Consider the following 18,763-nt stretch of genomic DNA (forward strand, 5'->3'; position numbering starts at 1 on the left):
TATTCCTCAAACTTATTTTAAGAAATTCAATAATATTTTCAGAACATTCCTTTAAGGCACAGGTAAGAAACTTAGACTGACTCTGAATGAATTACAGCTCCCCCTATTTCTGGGAGAATTTTGTTTCCCCCAACTTGGAAAATTATCACACCTCCTTTTTGTTAAGACAGGCATCTTTGTGGCTGTTAGATATGACTGTACAGACCCTACCTTGGATTCAGATTGAATGAAAATTAGTATAGCCCCTTTCAGGCATTGTAGGTTCGAATTATAGATTTGATGGCTCCAAAGCTCCCACAATAATGGCTGTGAGACAAGCTTGGTCAACCCTGAACAGAAAGTTCTGCTTCCATCCATTCTTCCACACAGAAGCGGTCCTATGGGGGTAATCCTATCCTTAAAATGAGTGGCAAAACCTTGATGTGGAGGGAATGGGTGGAGAGAGGAATTATGACTATTGCAGCTAATTGACAATTATAAATTTAAACCATTTGTAAATCTTCTGCAGCAATTCGGTTTGCCCTACTCCAGAGCATGGAAATATCTCCAGTTAAATTGTTTACTTATGAATGTATTTGCATTGGGAGCTCCAGTACCTCCAGAACTTTTATTATTTAGAAGGAAACTTCCTTAGATTTACTTAGATCCTTTTACGACTGACTGGCCCAAAAAACACTGCCAAAGATTGATAATTTGAGAGTTGCTTGGAATAGTGATTTGGATATACAACTATCTTTGACCCAATGGAATACAATTGTATCTAATGTTAAAAAAGCAATTATAGATCTGTGACTATGTTTTATTCACCAAAAGACACTTTTTCAAACATACTAGTTCCCACATAGACTAATGATAATGGTTCTCATAAATGCAGCTCACCGCTGTTGGAAATGTGACTTCCTTGGTGCTACATTGGCTCATAAATTTTGGAAGTGCCCGTTATCAAGAATTTCTGGTATGAGGTGGGTCAAAGGACCAATTTGATATTAGTTGGAGCCACCCCCCTTAGGTTTCCTTCTTGGATGTATTCCTGATACCTGGAGGTTACTGGTAACAATGTGGCATGGTTTCAGAGCGCAGTTTTGGTTGCTAAAAAATTAATCCTGCAAACATGGAAAACTTGATCCCCACCAAATACTGATGCTTTGCTCAGTGATATGGCTGATCCTGCAGCTAGTGGATGACTGGCATTCTGCAGAAAGAGAATGCCCAAAAAATTCAAAGCAATTTGGGATGACTTTTTAAGAGGTGTATGATTAATGTAGATCTTGAAGATAGATATGTCGCTTCCCCTCCCCTCCCTCTATCCTAACCCTCTGTATTTACTTTATGTATTATGATGAATCTGGTATTTTGGTATATTTGTTGTATTTGGAAAGATTACATTAAAAAAAAAAAGTGTCCACACAGACTTGTATCAAAATAACAGAAAGTGTGATTTAAATCAGATTGTTATTTTGCTTCCAGTTTGTGTAGAGACAAGCTATCAAATTCATAAGACATTATCTTTTGATCATTCAAATGTCTTTAGTGCACTGTGAACCCTCAGATGTTTTGGGCTCTCAGGGCTTGTCTACATGAGGATGCTCAGGAAAGTTAAGGCAAATCAACTAAAGATGTGAAGTGAAAGCTGTAACTTAATCCTCTGGCTTGTCTACGGGAACATTTCTTTCCCAGCAAGAATCTACCCTGCACTAACCTGCTATGCACTAATTGTCCGCTGGGCCCTGCTGAGGTGCATTAAGAGTTCATTAGTGCACTTTGATCTAGTCCTGTTTCAAAGAGCACTGGATCAAAGCACGCTAATGAATTGTTAATGCACATCAGCAGGGTCCTCACAAACAGTGCATGGCAGGCTAAGGTAGGGCAGATTCACACCCCAGCTTGCTAACAACTCAGGCCAGAGCTACACTAAAAAGTTAGGTCGACCCAGTTACATTGCTCAGAGGTGTGAAAAAAATCTACACCCCTGAGGGGCATACTTAAACTGATTTAATCCTCGGTGTAGATAGAACCCTCTCGTCACTGTAGCGAGTATCTACAGTGAAGCACTACAATGGCACACCTGAAGTGCTACTGATGTGTCACTGTAGTGGTTTTAGTGTAGACATAGCCTGAGTCTTTGGGCTTGTCTACGCTACCGCTTAAGTCGATGTAAATTATGTCGCTCAAGGTGTAAAAAACCCACACCCCTCCCTTCCCCCCCAAGCGACGTAACTTACATCGACTTAAAGCAGTGTCCACACCATGTTATGTCGGCAGGAAATGCTCTCCCACCAACATAGCTTCTGCCTCTCATTGAAGTGGAGTAATTATGCTGACAGGATAGTGCTCTCCCGTCAGCATACCACGTCTTCAGCAGATGCGCTACAGCAGTGCAGCTGCACCAGTGCAGCTGTGCCAATGTAGCACAGTAGTGTAGACTTGCCCTTTGTGTAGGTAAATCGGGAACTGAGTCTGTTTAACTCCTGAATGACAACATCCACATCTTTAGTTGATTTGCCTTAAATTTCCTTAGGCCTGGTCTACACTACGAGTTTCGGTCGACTTTAGCAGCGTTAAATCGAATTAAGCCTGGACACGTTCACACGAAGAAGCCCTTTCTTTCGACTTAAAGGGCCCTTTAAACCGGTTTCTTTACTCCACCTTCGACGAGGGGATTAGCGATAAAATCGGCCTTAGCGAGTCGGAATTGGGGTAGTGTGGACGGAATTCGAGGTTATTGGCCTCCGGGAGCTATCCCACAGTGCTTCATTGTGACCGCTCTGGACAGCACTCCCAACTCAGATGCACTGACCAGGTAGACAGGAAAAGCCCCGCGAATGTTTGAATTTCATTTCCTGTTTGCCCAGTGTGGAGAGCACAGGTGACCATGCAGAGCTCATCAGCACAGGTAACCATGATGGAGTCCCAGGATCGCAAAAGAGCTCCAGCATGGACAGAACGGGAGGTACGGGATCTGCTCGCCATATGGGGAGATGAACTTCGTAGCAGTAAACAAAATGGTAAAATATTAGAAAAGGTCTCCAAGGCCATGAAGGACAGAGGCCATAACAGGGACACACAGCAGTGCCGCGTGAAAATTAAGGAGCTAAGGCAAGCCTACCACAAAGCCAGAGAGGCAAACGGAAGGTCCAGGGCAGAGCCGCAAACATGCCGCTTCTACGCGGAGCTGCATGCCATGCTAGGGGGTGCAGCCACCACTACCCAACCGTGTGCTATGACTCCGTCACTGGAGAAACACACAGGGAAGCGGGTTCGGGGTACGAGGAAGATGAAGATGAGGATAATGTAGATAGCTCACAGCAGCAAGGAAGCAGAGAAACTGGTTTCCCCAACAGCCAGGATATATTTATCACCCTGGACCTGGAGCCAGTAACCCCTGAACTCACCCAAAGTGTGTTCCCAGACCCTGAGGGCACACAGGGGACCTCTGGTGAGTGTACCTTTGTAAATATTACACATGGTTTAAAAGCAAGCGTGTTTAATGATTAATTTGTCCTGGCAATCGCGACCAGTACAACTACTGGAAAAGTCTGTTAACGTGTATGGGGATGGAGCGGAAATCCTCCAGGGACATCTCCAGAAAGCTCTCCTTCATGTACTCCCAAAGCCTTTGCAAAAGGTTTCTGGGGAGGGCTGCCTTATCCCGTCCGCCATGGTAGGACACTTTACCACACCAGGCCAGTAGCATGTAGTCTGGAATCATTGCATAACAAAGCATGGCAGCGTATGGTCCCGGTGTTTGCTGGCATACAGACAACATCCATTCCTTATCGCTCTTTGTTATCCTCAGGAGAGTGATATCATTCACGGTCACCTGGTTGAAATGGGGCGATTTTATTAAGGGGACATTCAGAGGTGCCCCTTCCTGCTCTGCTGAACAGAGATGTTCCCCGCTGTTAGCCACGCGGTGGGGGGGAGGGGTGAAGTGATCATCCCTGATAATTAGGTGTGTGTGTGGGAGGGGGGTTAGTTGGGTTTGTGCTGCATATTAACCTGGAAACCGCAGCCCCTCCTTTTACATTGCAAACCCATTTTAAATGGCCAACCCAATGGGTGCTTGGTATGGAAAATGAGGGCGCTACTGTTTGAAACCATTCCCACATGTTAAGAAGGTTAAAAAAGCCAAAAGACTGTGGCTTACCATGGCTACCTGCAAGCCGAAATCTGATGCCTGGCACTGTGTGAGTGATCTCTCCCACCAAACCGGCAGGCCCTCAATATAAGAGGAAAAATGTGCCCTTGTAATGAAAGCACATGTGCTGTGTAATGTGAACAGCAAAATTTAACGTGAAAGAGTGTACCCATTGTTCTCTAAAATGTGTCGTTTTTTAACCACCTCTCCCTTCTCCTCCACCAGCTGCAAATGTTTCTCCTTCACAGAGGCTAGTGAAGATTAGAAGGAGAATACGGCGGACTCGGGATGACATGTTCATGGAGTTCCAGATGTCTTCCCACGCTGAAAGAGCACAGCAGAATGCGTGGAGGCAGTCAATGTCAGACTACAGAAAAGCACAATATGAACGAGAGGAGAGGTGGCGGGCTGAATCGCGGGATGAACAGAGCAAGTGGCGGGCTGAAGATGATAGGTGGCGTCAGCTTGCAGACAGAAGGCAAGAGTCGATGCTCCGGCTGCTGGAGCATCAAACTGATATGCTCCAGCATATGGTTGAGCTGCAGGAAAGGCAGCAGGAGCAGAGACCGCCGCTACAGCCCCTGTGTAATCAACAGCCCTCCTCCCCAAGTTCCATAGCCTCCTCACCCAGACGCCCAAGAACACGGTGGGGGGGCCTCCGGCCACCCAGCCACTCCACCCCAGATGAGTGCCCGAGCATCAGAAGGCTGGCCTTCAATAAGAGTTAAAGTTTTAAACTGCAGTGTGTCCTTTTCCTTCCCTCCTCCCCCACCCATCCCGGGCTACCTTGGCAATTATCCCCCTAGTTGTGTGATGAATTAATAAAGAATGCATGAATGTGAAGTAACAATGACTTTATTGCCTCTGCAAGTGGTGCTCGAAGGGGTAGGGGAGGGTGGGGTGGTTGGTTTACAGGGAAGTAGAGTGAACCGGGTGGGGCGGAGGGTTCATCAAGGAGAAACAAACAGAAGTTTCACACCGTAGCCTGGCCAGTCACAAAACTCATTTTCAAAGCTTCTCTGATGCGCACCGCGCCCTGCTGTGCTCTTCTAACCGCCCTGGTGTCTGGCTGCGCGTAATCAGCGACCAGGCGATGTGCCTCAACCTCCCACCCCGCCAGAAATGTCTCCCCTTTACTCTCACAGATATTGTGGAGCGCACAGCAAGCAGCAATAACAATGGGGATATTCTTTTCGCTGAGGTCTGAGCGAGTCAGTAAGCTGCGCCAGCGCGCTTTTAAACGTCCAAATGCACATTCCACCACCATTCGGCACTTGCTCAGCCTGTAGTTGAACAGGTCCTGACTACTGTCCAGGCTGCCTGTGTACGGCTTCATGAGCCATGGCATTAAGGGGTAGGCTGGGTCCCCAACGATAACTATAGGCATTTCAACATCCCCAACGGTTATTTTCTGGTCCGGGAAGAAAGTCCCTTCCTCCAGCTTTCGAAACAGACCAGAGTGCCTGAAGACGCGAGCATCATGTACCTTTCCCGGCCATCCCACGTTGATGTTGGTGAAATGTCCCTTGTGATCCACCAGGGCTTGCAGCAGCATTGAAAAATACCCCTTGCGGTTTACGTACTCGGTGGCTTGGTGCTCCAGTGCCAAGATAGGGATATGGGTACCGTCTATCGCCCCACCACAGTTTGGGAATCCCATTGCAGCAAAGCCATCCACTATGGCCTGCACGTTTCCCAGAGTCACTACCCTTGATATCACCAGGTCTTTGATTGCCCTGGCAACTTGGATCACAGCAGCCCCCACAATAGATTTGCCCACTCCAAATTGATTCCCAACTGACCGGTAGCTGTCTGGCATTGCAAGCTTCCACAGGGCTATCGCCACTCGCTTCTCAACTATGAGGGCTGCTCTCATCCTGGTATTCTGGTGCTTCAGGGCAAGGGAAAGCAAGTCACAAAGTTCCATGAAAGTGCCCTTACGCATGCGAAAGTTTCGCAGCCACTGGGAATCGTCCCACACCTGCAGCACGATGTGGTCCCACCAGTCTGTGCTTGTTTCCCGGGCCCAGAATCGGCGTTCCACAGCATGAACCTGCCCCAGTAACACCATGATTTGCACATTGCTGGGGCCTGTGCCTTGTGAGAGGTCTATGTCCATGTCAATTTCCTCATCACTGTCGTCGCCACGCTGCAATCACCTCCTCGGCTGGTCCTGGTTTTGCTTTGGCATGTCCTGGCTCTGCATATACTCCAGGACAATGCGCGTGGTGTTCATAGTGCTCATAATTGCCGCAGTGATCTGAGCGGGTTCCATGATCCCAGTGCTATGGCGTCTGGTCTGAAAAAAGGCGCGAAACTAGTATATCACGGAGGGAGGGAGGGGCGAGTGACGACATGGCGTACAGGTACAGGGAATTAAAATCAACAAAGGTGGCTGTGCATCAGGGAGAAACACGAACAACTGTCACACAGAATGCCCCCCCCCCAAAGATTGAACTCAAAACCCTGGGTTTAGCAGGCCGTTGATTTCACGGAGGGAGGGGGAAGCAAATGGATACAGAACAAATCTATTTTTTACATCTTAAGCTGGCAGACGACGGTGCAGCATGACTGATAGCCCTCGGCATCTTCTGGGTGCTTGGCAGAAAATACTGGGTGCTTGGCAGAAAATAGCATACTACGACTGATAGCCATCATCGTCGAGACTGCCCAGGTGCCCATGATTGACAGCCACTGCAGTACGACGACGACAGATATCAGTTGTAATATACCATCTTTTACCAAAAGGCAAGGGGCTGCTGCTATGTGCAATGCAGCCCCACGTCTGCCAGCCCCATGTCTGCCAGCACCCAGAGCGCTGATGAAGGCTACCAGTCGTACTGCACCGTCTACTGCCAAAAGGCAATTAGCTGCTGCTGTGTAGCAATGCAGTACCACATCTGCCGGCACCCAGAGGACATATGGTGACGGTGAGCTGAGCTGAGCTGAGCGGGCTCCATGCTTGGCGTGGTATGTTGTCTGCACAGGTAACCCAGGTAAAAAGGCGCAAATCGATTGCCTGCCATTGCTCTGATGGAGGGGGAGGTGCCTGACGACATGTACCCAGAACCCCGCGCGACACTGTTTTGCATCATTCAGGCATTGGGATCTCAACCCAGAATTCCAATGGGCGGTGGAGACTGTGGGAACTCTGGGATAGCTACCCACAGTGCAGCGCTCTGGAAGTCGACGCTAGCCTCGGTACTGTGGACGCGGTCCGCCGACTTAATGCACTTAGAGCATTTTATGTGGGGACACACACAATCGGCAGTATACAACAGATTTCTATAAAACCGGCTTCTATAAATTCAACCTAACTTCGTAGTGTAGAAATACCCTTAGTGTCCCCACGTAGACAAGGCCTCAACATAGCAAGTGTAGCATCCTGAACAGTCATAGCTTCAGCAACAGTTTTTATATCACTTTCCACTTTTCTCAGAATGCATGCATTTTACATCAGACACACCTTTTAAAGCAATTATTCCACTACGGTTTCGTGAAAAAGCCTTCGAACAAGGAAGAAATAGTTAAATGATTTGACATAGCGGCATGATGCACATCCAGAAGTGGAAACTGAATTACTGTACTCAGAAGCAGCTCACTTTCTAGAAAGTGGTTATTTTTGACACACACTGTTTCATTAACATTTTCACCCTCTTACTCTACAAACTTTCATATGACTGTAGTGTTGTGAGATATTTTTTATAGCTTGTAACAACTTATTCATAAACTTTAAGTCAATATTCTTAAGCAATCAATCATCTAGAGAAGCTGAAACAAATCAGATATCCATTTCTTTTTTATTGCAACTAAAGCAGTGAGGCAAAGTGTACCTCCCTAATAAATACCTATGTTGGCCTCATTTTTTGTAAAGGAAATATGGTATGTTTTAGGGAAATGAACAGCCACTGTTCAGATTGTACTGCTGAGAAAAGTTACATGATAGCCAGGTTTCTTATAGCAGATGATTTTTTTTGACTGAATCATCATCACTACCATGAAATTAATTTGCTATTCCATAAACTCAGCCCCACCATGGCAGCCTGTATTCTTATACATTAATGCCAAGACTCATTTATAAACTTGCTTAAGATACTACCCAAAAGTTGTATGTGGAATGTATTAACCTATTTGCCCTGGTATTCCTGGCACCAACAAGATAATGCCTTTTATTCTGCATACTTTTCAAGTGTAACAGAGGCTACTAATGCAAAAAGTAAGTTTCTATTCTTTATACTGTACATTTGGTTTACAAAATTTAAAACACTAATTAAATATTTTTCCAGGGCTAACTGTACATTATGATTGTGCTTTAGGTTTGGCACAACACATTAAAAAGTAGAAGCTGTAAAATTTCAGAATTCTTGGTGTCCTGATTGAAAACACCAGGAAGACAACATGCTTTCTCTAGGAAGAAAGCTAGCTCCCATCAACTCACTGTATTTCCTAGTAGCCAACTTTGGCTGCAAGTGAATATTACATATGCCATGCTAACAAGAAGAGAGAAATAGGAGGAAGAGAAACCTCCATCTCACCTATGCAAGGCACTTGTGTATTTGCTTTTCAACACTGGGAGACATTAAAGAACAATGGATGTTCTGTGTGGATTAGATGTTAAAACAAAACATTTACATGGCATCATTCACAGAAGTTACATAACAAGGTGATAGGTGCCTTAGGCCTTGGCTACACTGGCAATTCACAGCGCTGCACTTGCTGTGCTCAGGGGTGTGAAAAAACACTCCTGAGCGCAGCGAGTGCAGCGCTGTCAAGCGCCAGTGTAATCAGCGCCTGCAGCGCTGCAAGCTATTCCCCTCGGAGAGGTGGAGTACTTGCAGCGCTGCGAGAGAGCACTCGCAACGCTGGCGGCGCGACTACACTCGCGCTTCACAGCGCTGCCGTGGCAGCTCTGTGAATCCACGAGTGTAGCCAAGGCCTTAGATAGATCCCAAAGACAGCATTAAATATGATAATGAACTCAAACCCATTTAGCATCCCTAAAAGTATGGCAGCACTGGAACAGCATGATTTGGAGTTTAAGCTTCTTTGACACTGCTTTCCTCTACACCCAAACACCATAAGAGAGACAGACAATACTAGAAAAAAAGATAGATTTATATCTTTAAAATATTTTACATTCATGCCCTACTAGTCCTGAAAGATAAAAAGCAAAGCAAAACAGGATGCAGTTACAAATGAGTTAGTTTTCCTGTTATGCCCCGCCAATAATCGCTGTTCTTTCTTGAAAAAGACCATCTTCCAAGAATACGGGTTAATTTAGCTTCTCTTCAAGTTTAATGCAAGGCCACTTCTGATCTAAAGCTGTATACTCATTTGTTAAAACCACAGTGGTTATCTGATAGTGATAAAGCTGAAATAACTGAAAAGATAGGTTTTCCACTTCAAGTACATTATTTCAGGTATAGCATTGCTCAGCTTTGTAACTCTTCAGCTTAAAAAGAAGCTCTTGAAGCATTCTGGTAGTGGCTACTCTTGATCTATACCGTAGTAATTTACATGCTGCACAAGTGACCAACAATATTGAAAAGGTAACTATAACACAGTGTGAACCTCTTTAGATGATCTCTGCTCTTCAGATGATCTTGTTCTTAGTTTCTCTGTCAAACACCAAAACTGAACAAATCTCAGATATCTCATCAGATTAGGGAACAAGTTAATGGTCCCAGTCAGATCAGAAAGGAGGATACATTCATCCTGAAATATTAGGGTCTTGTGTACACTAGAGAGTTTGCTGGTACAGCATATATTCATTCCCTGAGCAAATTAAGCTATGCCAGCAAAAGGCCCACTCCTCACCCCCATTATAACTTCATCTACACTAGGACCTTTGGCTGGTGAAGCTATGTCAGTTAAGATGTGAAAGCAAAACTTTCAAGTGTAGACCAGTCCTAGGCTTTTACACCTCTTCTCAGAGGGGAATAAGCTATACTGTTATAAGCACCTTTATATCAATAAATGCATCCATGCTGGGGGTGGATTGTACCGCTTTAAATATACTAACATGGTTAAAGCGGTACAACTTTTATGCGTAGACAAGGCCTAAGCCACCAGTCTCCAGATTACGCAATTCCAGCAACATTAGTAGAGACCTATCAAATTTCACACTTACTGACTATGCTAATGACTACAAAACTTTCATTTCATCAGAGCCAGAACAGAAACTGACATTTTGCATCATCTAAATGCAGCTTAAATTGTTCAGTGAATCAGTAATTCTCCGGAGGCTAGGAAGTAGTAAAGTCAACCTAACTGGATATTTAGCCAAAAAGCTTTGTGATACACAACAGAAGATCAAAGCCCTTTTCAATGCTCCACCATAGGTAGAGAAGACAGCAAGACTAATAGTTCTTTTGTAAATTTTACTCACACATAAACTGCTTTACTTCACAGAAGAAATTCCTTTGGCATTTATAACTCAGGATTAAATAAAACCCTATCAGCATGAAAATAAGGAGCATATATGGAGCAGCCATACAAGTCTTTTTTTAAAATCAATTTTCTCCCTCCAGAAATTAATATGGATAAAATTGTCAGTTTTAAATGTGTTGAAACCTCAGATGTGACTTACTTAAATTTATAGATCAAATTCATCCATAGAACCATTTGCATATTTTTTTGTCGGCATATTAAGGCCCTGATTTGGCAAGGTACTTATGTACATGTGCAACTTTAGGCACATGAGCAGCTCCATTGACTTCATTGGCACTACTTAAATGCTTAATGTTAGGCCCGAGCTTAAGTACCCTTGTTGAATAGGGGCCTAAATACAAACCCTGGCAGTTTAAAAGAAGTAGCAGCCAAAATCCTGATTCAGTATGGCTTTATGAGCGTGTTGTTCTTCCAATTCTGGAGAAAGGAAACATATTCTGGTTGTGTACTGTTGCTGAAGGAGGCATAGGAATATCCATTTGATTCAAAGTGCGAGTCACACAAAAAATTCATTAGGGATATAGAAGTGTTTATTCAGTCTTTTAATTAACAAAAAGGGTGGGGTTTGTGTTTGTGTTTTGTGTGCGGGTCCAATGGCTCTTACAACCCTGTTTTTCTCAACTTCTTCTCTTTGTTTTTTGTTCACAGGATGGCACACACAATTCAGGGTCTGACTTGTGAGGCTTTTTTGAAAATGAAAACTGACAGTTCTAATGTGGATATTAAGAGCTAGATTGATAATCACCATCTTGATATCCATGCAGCTCATTACTGCATTTTTAACATGCTGAGCACGAATGTTCTTCAGTGGATTTTTCACTAGTAATAAAGCAGCTGAAGCTGGCGACAGCTGAAAGTCGGGAGGCAAAGCTGACATGTAAAGGTGCATTTAAAGCCAATTTAGCCATGAAAGACCTGGGTAGGATCTGGAGCAAAAAGGTGAAACTGTACACAAAAGTACAGATTTATCAAATCCGTGTACTTCCAATTTTCTTATAAGGATGTGAAATATGGACATTGCTTAAACAAGACATCAGGAGGCTGGAGACATTTTATATGAGTTGCCAGAGGTGATTACTGGTATAAGATGGTTTGATTTTATCAGTAATAGGGATGTATCATTGAGAACTGACCTCGAGAGGATTGAAGTCATCATTGGCCCATTGCTGGCTGACCCTTTTTGGTCATATTGCCTGCCTCGGCGATAATGTCACTGCACATCATGCTCTGAAGATCGGGACTTGAGGACAAGAAGGGACACTGCCTGGTCACAGACTGGTGGTGGCTATGTGTCACCTGCCATTAAACTGGCACCAGATCAGCAATAACCCTGTGGAGCTCTTAGACCACCTAGACCAAAGCCATACAGTGTGGTCACAGTCACTAGGCACTACAGACCTCCACTGTATAGGCGTGTTGTTGCAAACATCCTACTGAATATGAAAATCAAAACAGGACAGGCAAGTCCCACCATTGAAAACCTCTATGGGAAAACACATATCGCAGGGCTGACAGCCTATATCAACTGGGCTAGAATATAGACTACAAAATTACTTTTCCTAGGTGTTACTGTTTCAAGTCCACTGAAAAGAATGAGCTAAAGAATGGAAAATGTGTTGAGGGAGATTGGGGGTGGGGGAAGCATTTCATAAATAACTTATTAAGTTATCATGTAACTTGTTTCAAAAGTCCCTCATGGAGAGTGTTAGATAAACTGAGCTTGCTTCATGATGTCCTATCTTCCTTGATAGCCCAATGACAGTGCCTGATTATACCCAGTGAATTTGCTCCCTTCACATAACACCCATTCATGCCTGTCCCCAGAAGGATATTTGCATATATGGGTCAGGACCTGAGACCCTTCCCATCCTATTCCTGGTAGACAGGCATGGGTAGACAGGATTGGCCTAACCAGCTCAGCCTCTTTCCCACCTGCCTCTCCTCCTGGCTCCCTCCAATGCATCCTTTCACTCGGAACCAGTGATGATCCATTCATGGCTGGATTCAGTACCCACTTTCACCTCTCTTTGGTCTCTCCTTGGCCTCTCCTTGGCTTGCAAGACCCTTGTTGTCAATCTCAACTAACGGTCTGGATTCTGGTTCCCAGCCATTATTCACTAGATTCACATGCAGGCAGCAGTGCAATATCCAGAAGTTTCAGGTTGGTTTTGCACGGGACAGAATTCAGAAAACCAGGACATGAGACAGGACAAATGGATGTCCCACTGTTGTGAGCTCCAGCAGCAACATGCTCCCTGGTATCATCATTCTCATCTTGGAGGCAGCTATTTGATGACAGATATGAATGTTGAACTCATAATTTGTGTAAAACAAGACTAAGCCTCATCAAAATGTATTCCTTGCTGTCATGTTCATGTACTCTGAGCTTTTACCACAGCAGGCCTAGATAGGTGCTTGAAGATCTGGGAATGCAGACCAGGACAGGAAGGATATCCTTTGTGAGTGCAGGAATTTTGTGTAGTCTACTAAGGGTGAAACATAGACCCTCAACAACATTACAATATAAACTGGTTGTTTCTTCCTAATGGCATACATTTCTTGGAAATCTGCTCAGTCATGGACTGAATCTTGGCTGAATTATTGGGAGTGGGGTATGCCAGTTACAGTTGAGGTAAGCAGCATTTCTGATGATATATCTTCACAGATTAATCATCCAGTTAGGGTTACAATCAATGGTGGGTGAAGTGGGTCTCATGACCCTGCAGTGGTGGGAAGGAAGGGTTTAAGATTAAGCATAAAACTACTTTACTGTACTGATGGGAATGCATAGACTCTCAGAGCAAGGGTCTGTGGATTTCTTAGTGAAGATCTTACTACATGCCTGTTAAGGCTTGGGTATCAGAATATCCCATTTGGGCCTTGATCTATGTTATACAACCAGTGACAGAGGGGAGAGGCCGTCCGTCATTGATAGTTCACTTCCTCTTCCCCCTTTGAGCCTCTACCAGGATATGTTGTCTTTAGACAACAGGTGACATTTTCAAAAGCACTAAGTAATTTAGGCTCCTAAGTCTCAAGTGCCTAAGTCATTTTTTAAAAATTGGACTTACACTGTTAAGTCATTGAGGGTATGTCTGCACACTGAATGGCAGTGCGACTCAGAGCCTGGGTCCACAGACTCAGACTGGCAGGGCTCACGCTACGCTGCTAAAATAGCTGTGCAGATTTTATGACTCAGGATGGATCTTGGACTCTGAAGCTCACATCCAACCCTAGACTTCAGGGCTTGAGCTCCAGCTGGAGCTACAACATCTACACAGCTATTTTTAGCCCCATAGTGCAAGCCCAAGTCTGTTGACCCAGACTCTGAGACTTGCTGCTGCAGGCTGCTTCTTGCTGTGTAGACATAGGCTTAGGTACTATTTTACTCAATATCTTTCTTAAGTACAATCCAGTAAAGTAGTAGTCGTGGTTGCTCTGCATATGCAGTGGTATCTGTCCTCAAAAGTTCCTTCCCCCAGCAAAGGCTTGATTTTCAAATTAAAATAGGCAAATGTGCACCTAGTTTACTTGTGCAATTACTGCTGTAAGCCCTATTCTGGTACCTGTGTGAGCAAATACTTTGTTAGGGCCTGTCTACACTGGCAATTTACAGCATGGCAACTTTCTTGCTCAGTGGGTGTGAAAAAACACACCCCTGAGTGCAGCAAGTTTCAGCGCTATAAAGCGCCAGTATAGACAGTGCACCAGCGCTGGGAGCCGCGCTGCCAGCACTGGGAACTACGCCTTCGTGGAGGTGGGTTTTTTAGAGCACTGGGAAAGCTCTCTCCCAGCACTGTGCCGGTCCCACACAAGCCACGTTAAAGCGCTGCTGCATTTAGCGTTGCCAGTGTAGACTAGCCCTTAGATTCTCCTAATTTAGGTTCTAAATGACAGACAATGTGTTTTGACATTTCTATCAAAATACCAAAGTAATGCTAACATTTAAACACAATATGCTGATCTACAATAACCCTTTCACATCATACATGTACAACAGACTGGGAATTTTGTTCTCCTATCTTTATAAAAAATATACAATCAAGGAGATACCGTACACACATTTGCATTTGGGATTCATTTGAATAAATATTTTACTTGATCTTCCTGCTGAAATCACACCATGCAATCTCTCAACCTAGCTGGATATCCCCAATCTTCTGTCCAATCATTGTAAAATAATACAATCAATCAGAGACCTCACAGGGAAAATAAGTTTTCTTGCAGAAGCGCCCCTTTTTTCCTCCGAAGAACTAAAAATACTCCACCATTATCAACACTAGTTTCCAGGCTAGAATTACATGCAGTGACTACAGCCTACAAAATCTTTTGACTGATCCAATGAAGTTAGTTACACAGACATGTTCACTTATAGTCATGAAAACTATAATAAAACGAATCTGTGCAATATTGCATTTTAAAAGGGTTTAAAATAGTTCTTCTCTAAGATGTGACTACAAAAATGTTGTTTGCCAGTCCATATTTACTGTCTCTCAGTAATTTACATATCAAATGTGCCAGGATAAAAGATACAATTTATCTTTTTTCTGACTGCCCACCCTACAAACTCAACCTGGGAACTGAAAATCAAGCTACATTTTTTCTTTCTTGTGCTTCTTCACCTGTAAGAGAGATTCCACTGATCAAATTTTGCCCTCAGAGACAGCTGCACGACCCACTGCTCTTCAGTGTAGTCGCATGGTGTAAATGACTGCTTTGTAATTGGAACTTAATAAGCAATTCTGTTTATGATGCACAAGGAGGAACAGAATCCAATTCTGTCTCTCAGCTTTATTGGCTCTGCAGAATAAAAAGTAGTAAAAATTTAATTAAAGTAATTAAATCCAACTCTGAATACACACCAGGAACAGATCTGTTGAGTATAAATGTGTCATTTTTACATTTGTCAACTGTCTCTTTAGGGCCTCTACTTAAGTTCATGTTTATGGGGGTTCAGGAGTGTAACAATATAAAAAATGCCTGACTATAAGGAAACAGCATCTTTTTAATCTCGGTCTACGGCTTGTCTATCTACGGGTTTTGCACCGCTTTAACTATACCAGTTTTGAAGCAGATGCAGTTAAAGCAGTACAGCTCCCTAATGTGAGTGCAGTTATACTTGTATAAAGGAGCTCATACTGGTATAGTTCCAGAGGAATAAGCTATACTGGTATAAACACCTTTATATACCAGCATAACTGCTTCCACCCTAGGAAGTGTACCATTTTAAATCTATCATTGTAAAATCACACCAGTAACCAAACTAGCTGAATCAGTACAAGAACTCTATGTAGACCAGGCCTTAGAAGTACAGAATCAATTAGTAAGACTTGGAGATATTTAAAACTTATTATATTTATATAATGAATGCAACCAAAGCTCAGAATTCCCAGTCTGACATGATGAAGTACTTGCCAAAAAATGAGGCATTTAAAGCAAAATTAAAATCATAATTAGCTCTTAAGTATGTTGCCCTGATTAGGTCCCTGCTTTCTGTGACATTAGGCATAGATATATTTGTACTGTATTGTGAGACTGACTTTTATGTTTAATTTATGTAACTTGTGTTTGGTAACAGAATGTCCCTTGTAAATCAATTGCTGCATTCCAGCCTGTCTTAAAATGATAAAAAGTAAAAATTAAGCCATTTCCACTGAGGTACAAACCAAGATAAATTTGCTTCCATCCAGAAATCTTCAAATCAGTGCTGTATTTGTATCATCTGACTTAAAGGAATGTTCAGTAAGTCCTTTAATCACTATTTCTAGATCCTGAGACTTTGTTAATTAGCACATTGAAGATTTCAGTGTTTTGCAATACCCCTGAGAAAGGATTAAAGTCTGCTCTATAACAACTATGAGTTTTAGGTAAAGGCTCAAATGGCAAACAGACACAGTCTAATTGTTCTCAGGTGAAGACTCACATGGAACAAATCAAGTTCATCTAGGATAACTGATTTAATGCATATCTTTCATTCCCCCAGGGCTGCAAACTATTACCACTTGTTGCAGTAATTATTATTCATAATATTCTAGCCCACCTCAGAAATGTTTTCTCAATTATTTATACATTAAGCCTTTGAGCTCGGAAAACTAAGTACATAGTGGGCTTCTGTAGGTGCTTTGTTCTACTGTTATCCCATGTTGACTAAGTAGTGCATATCTGCATATGAAAATCAGAAAATTAGATGCAAAATTACCTTAAATACATAAATCCACTGATCTGTTAATCTAGCTAAGGATGTTCATGGCAGAGGATGCAGGCTATCATAGTAGCCCACAGGCCAAAGCGTCTCACCTTTTCTCCCATAGCATCAAGACAAGCTGTAAGAGCAGATTCAAGTACCTTCATAGAGCTACCACTGGACTCCCTCACTTCAAGAAGCATGTTATCTTGTGTTGAGTGGGAAAAGGGAGAGTGAGACACCAAGCAAGAGCAAAATAAGAACTAAAACCAAAATTTTAAACTGTTAAAAAAAATAAAAGAGAGCGGGAGAGAGTCAGAAAAGCACTAGAGAGAGCAAAAAGTGGAAAAGGTGGCACATCCATCTGATGTAGGGTGTGGTAGCTCCACCAGAAAAAAAAATTGAGAGGCACTATCCCAGCCACAGCTATTAGCCATAGGAACGAACTGAGAGCAAAATCATGTTCCCACACAGAACCCACTTATCAAATGTAGGTGCCAATCAGCTCTGAGAAGTCATTGTGATAAATTGTTACTCAAACACGAAATAAAATGCTTTCTCTTTGTCATTAAAAGATAACATTTAAGATTACTGTATTCTGACTGACCCATAGGTAGGGTAATATTCAAGACAACTGATGGCAAAGCTGCATTGTTTATCAAACCATATTAAAAAATAATATCCATTTGATTATAATTTCATTAAAAAATAGCTATTGACAAAGCAAATATAACCACATCATTGTCAATGGACACACAATCTGCCATTCAGATACTTTACATAGAAAGGGAGTGGACAGAGGCACAATTGATTCACACTGCTTTTTGTCAGTTACAGTTGTTCCTCCTCTAGCATTCTTTGTTTAATTTCTATAATATGTAATTTTTAATTTTTTTCTCTTTAGGCTCCCTTGCTTTTCTGAAGACCATTACCTTTCACCTGTACTATGCACAATCCAGACACCTTTCCCCCAAGCACTGCCTGATTTGCGATATGTGGGAGAAAAAATGAATTGAACAAAAGTTTTCCAGTATTTCTGATTCAACTTTTTAAACCAAACAGCAAGTGAAAGACTGGTGACACTGTGAGTGGCTACTTCTGTGATGGGAGGAATGGAGAGAAACAAGGAATTAAATTTGGCATATGATAGTGGGAAACTTGCTTTCTCAATGTCTTTTCAATCCCAGATACCCATCTGTAATATTACCAATCCCTCACATTAAAAAAATCGTAAATCACACCACTCAAAATTATAAGATTGGCTTAAATCCAGGAGATTTAAATTTGGGGCTAATTTTTATTTATTCTCTGGTTTCTGAGCCATTAGGGTGCACTCAGGGGACATTTTCAAGATTTCCTCCACAACCAGGAGGATTTTTTTTTAAATGAAAGCTGAGATTTTTACGTATTCAGATGGGTTCAGGAGCCAGGATTATAAGAAAATTACCCAATATTACAAGGCTCATAATAGAATCACAACAGTTAGCAACACTAATAGGCTGTTTCTTTGCTCTTACACAGTAACACTTTTCTGGTGGCATCAACAGAAATATCTTAAAACCGACTGGGACAAAATGTTTCCTGCTGCCAGAAAATTGCTGCTATGCAGTACAGATGTGATCACACCCAAATTGTGGTGAAAATCAAATACAACACATATCCTGGAATATCTTACTTCTTAATTAAGACATCTGGTTTCTAGAACAGACATCAACATCATATTTTCATGTCTCCATTAATCCAATCTCCAGTTGGATCAAACTAGCTATCTATTACAAGGGTGATTCTATTGCAGAGTCTCCCTCAATTAAGCATCCTAGAATTTACAGCTGCATAGTTCTCTACCTGCACACACACTTGATATGGAATAGGGAGCATTACTTTCCCTAAGAAAGTTAAAGTGGTGAATCACATACTATTGATAATGTGAAAGATATAGATAAAAGAATGTCTCCAAAAACAGATTATAAAGAGAGAATTTCCTCTTAGCC

General features: G+C 42.7%; 1 protein-coding gene across 6 annotated transcripts in view; it reads right to left on the reverse strand.

The window, feature by feature from the left end:
• NCOA2 (nuclear receptor coactivator 2) overlaps positions 1-18,763 on the reverse strand; it is a 279,877-nt gene that overhangs the window by 89,828 nt on the left and 171,286 nt on the right. The gene's annotated exons all lie outside the window — the stretch shown is intronic.

This window comes from Trachemys scripta, chromosome 2 (assembly GCF_013100865.1).
Source record: "Trachemys scripta elegans isolate TJP31775 chromosome 2, CAS_Tse_1.0, whole genome shotgun sequence".
Taxonomy (NCBI): domain Eukaryota; kingdom Metazoa; phylum Chordata; order Testudines; family Emydidae; genus Trachemys; species Trachemys scripta.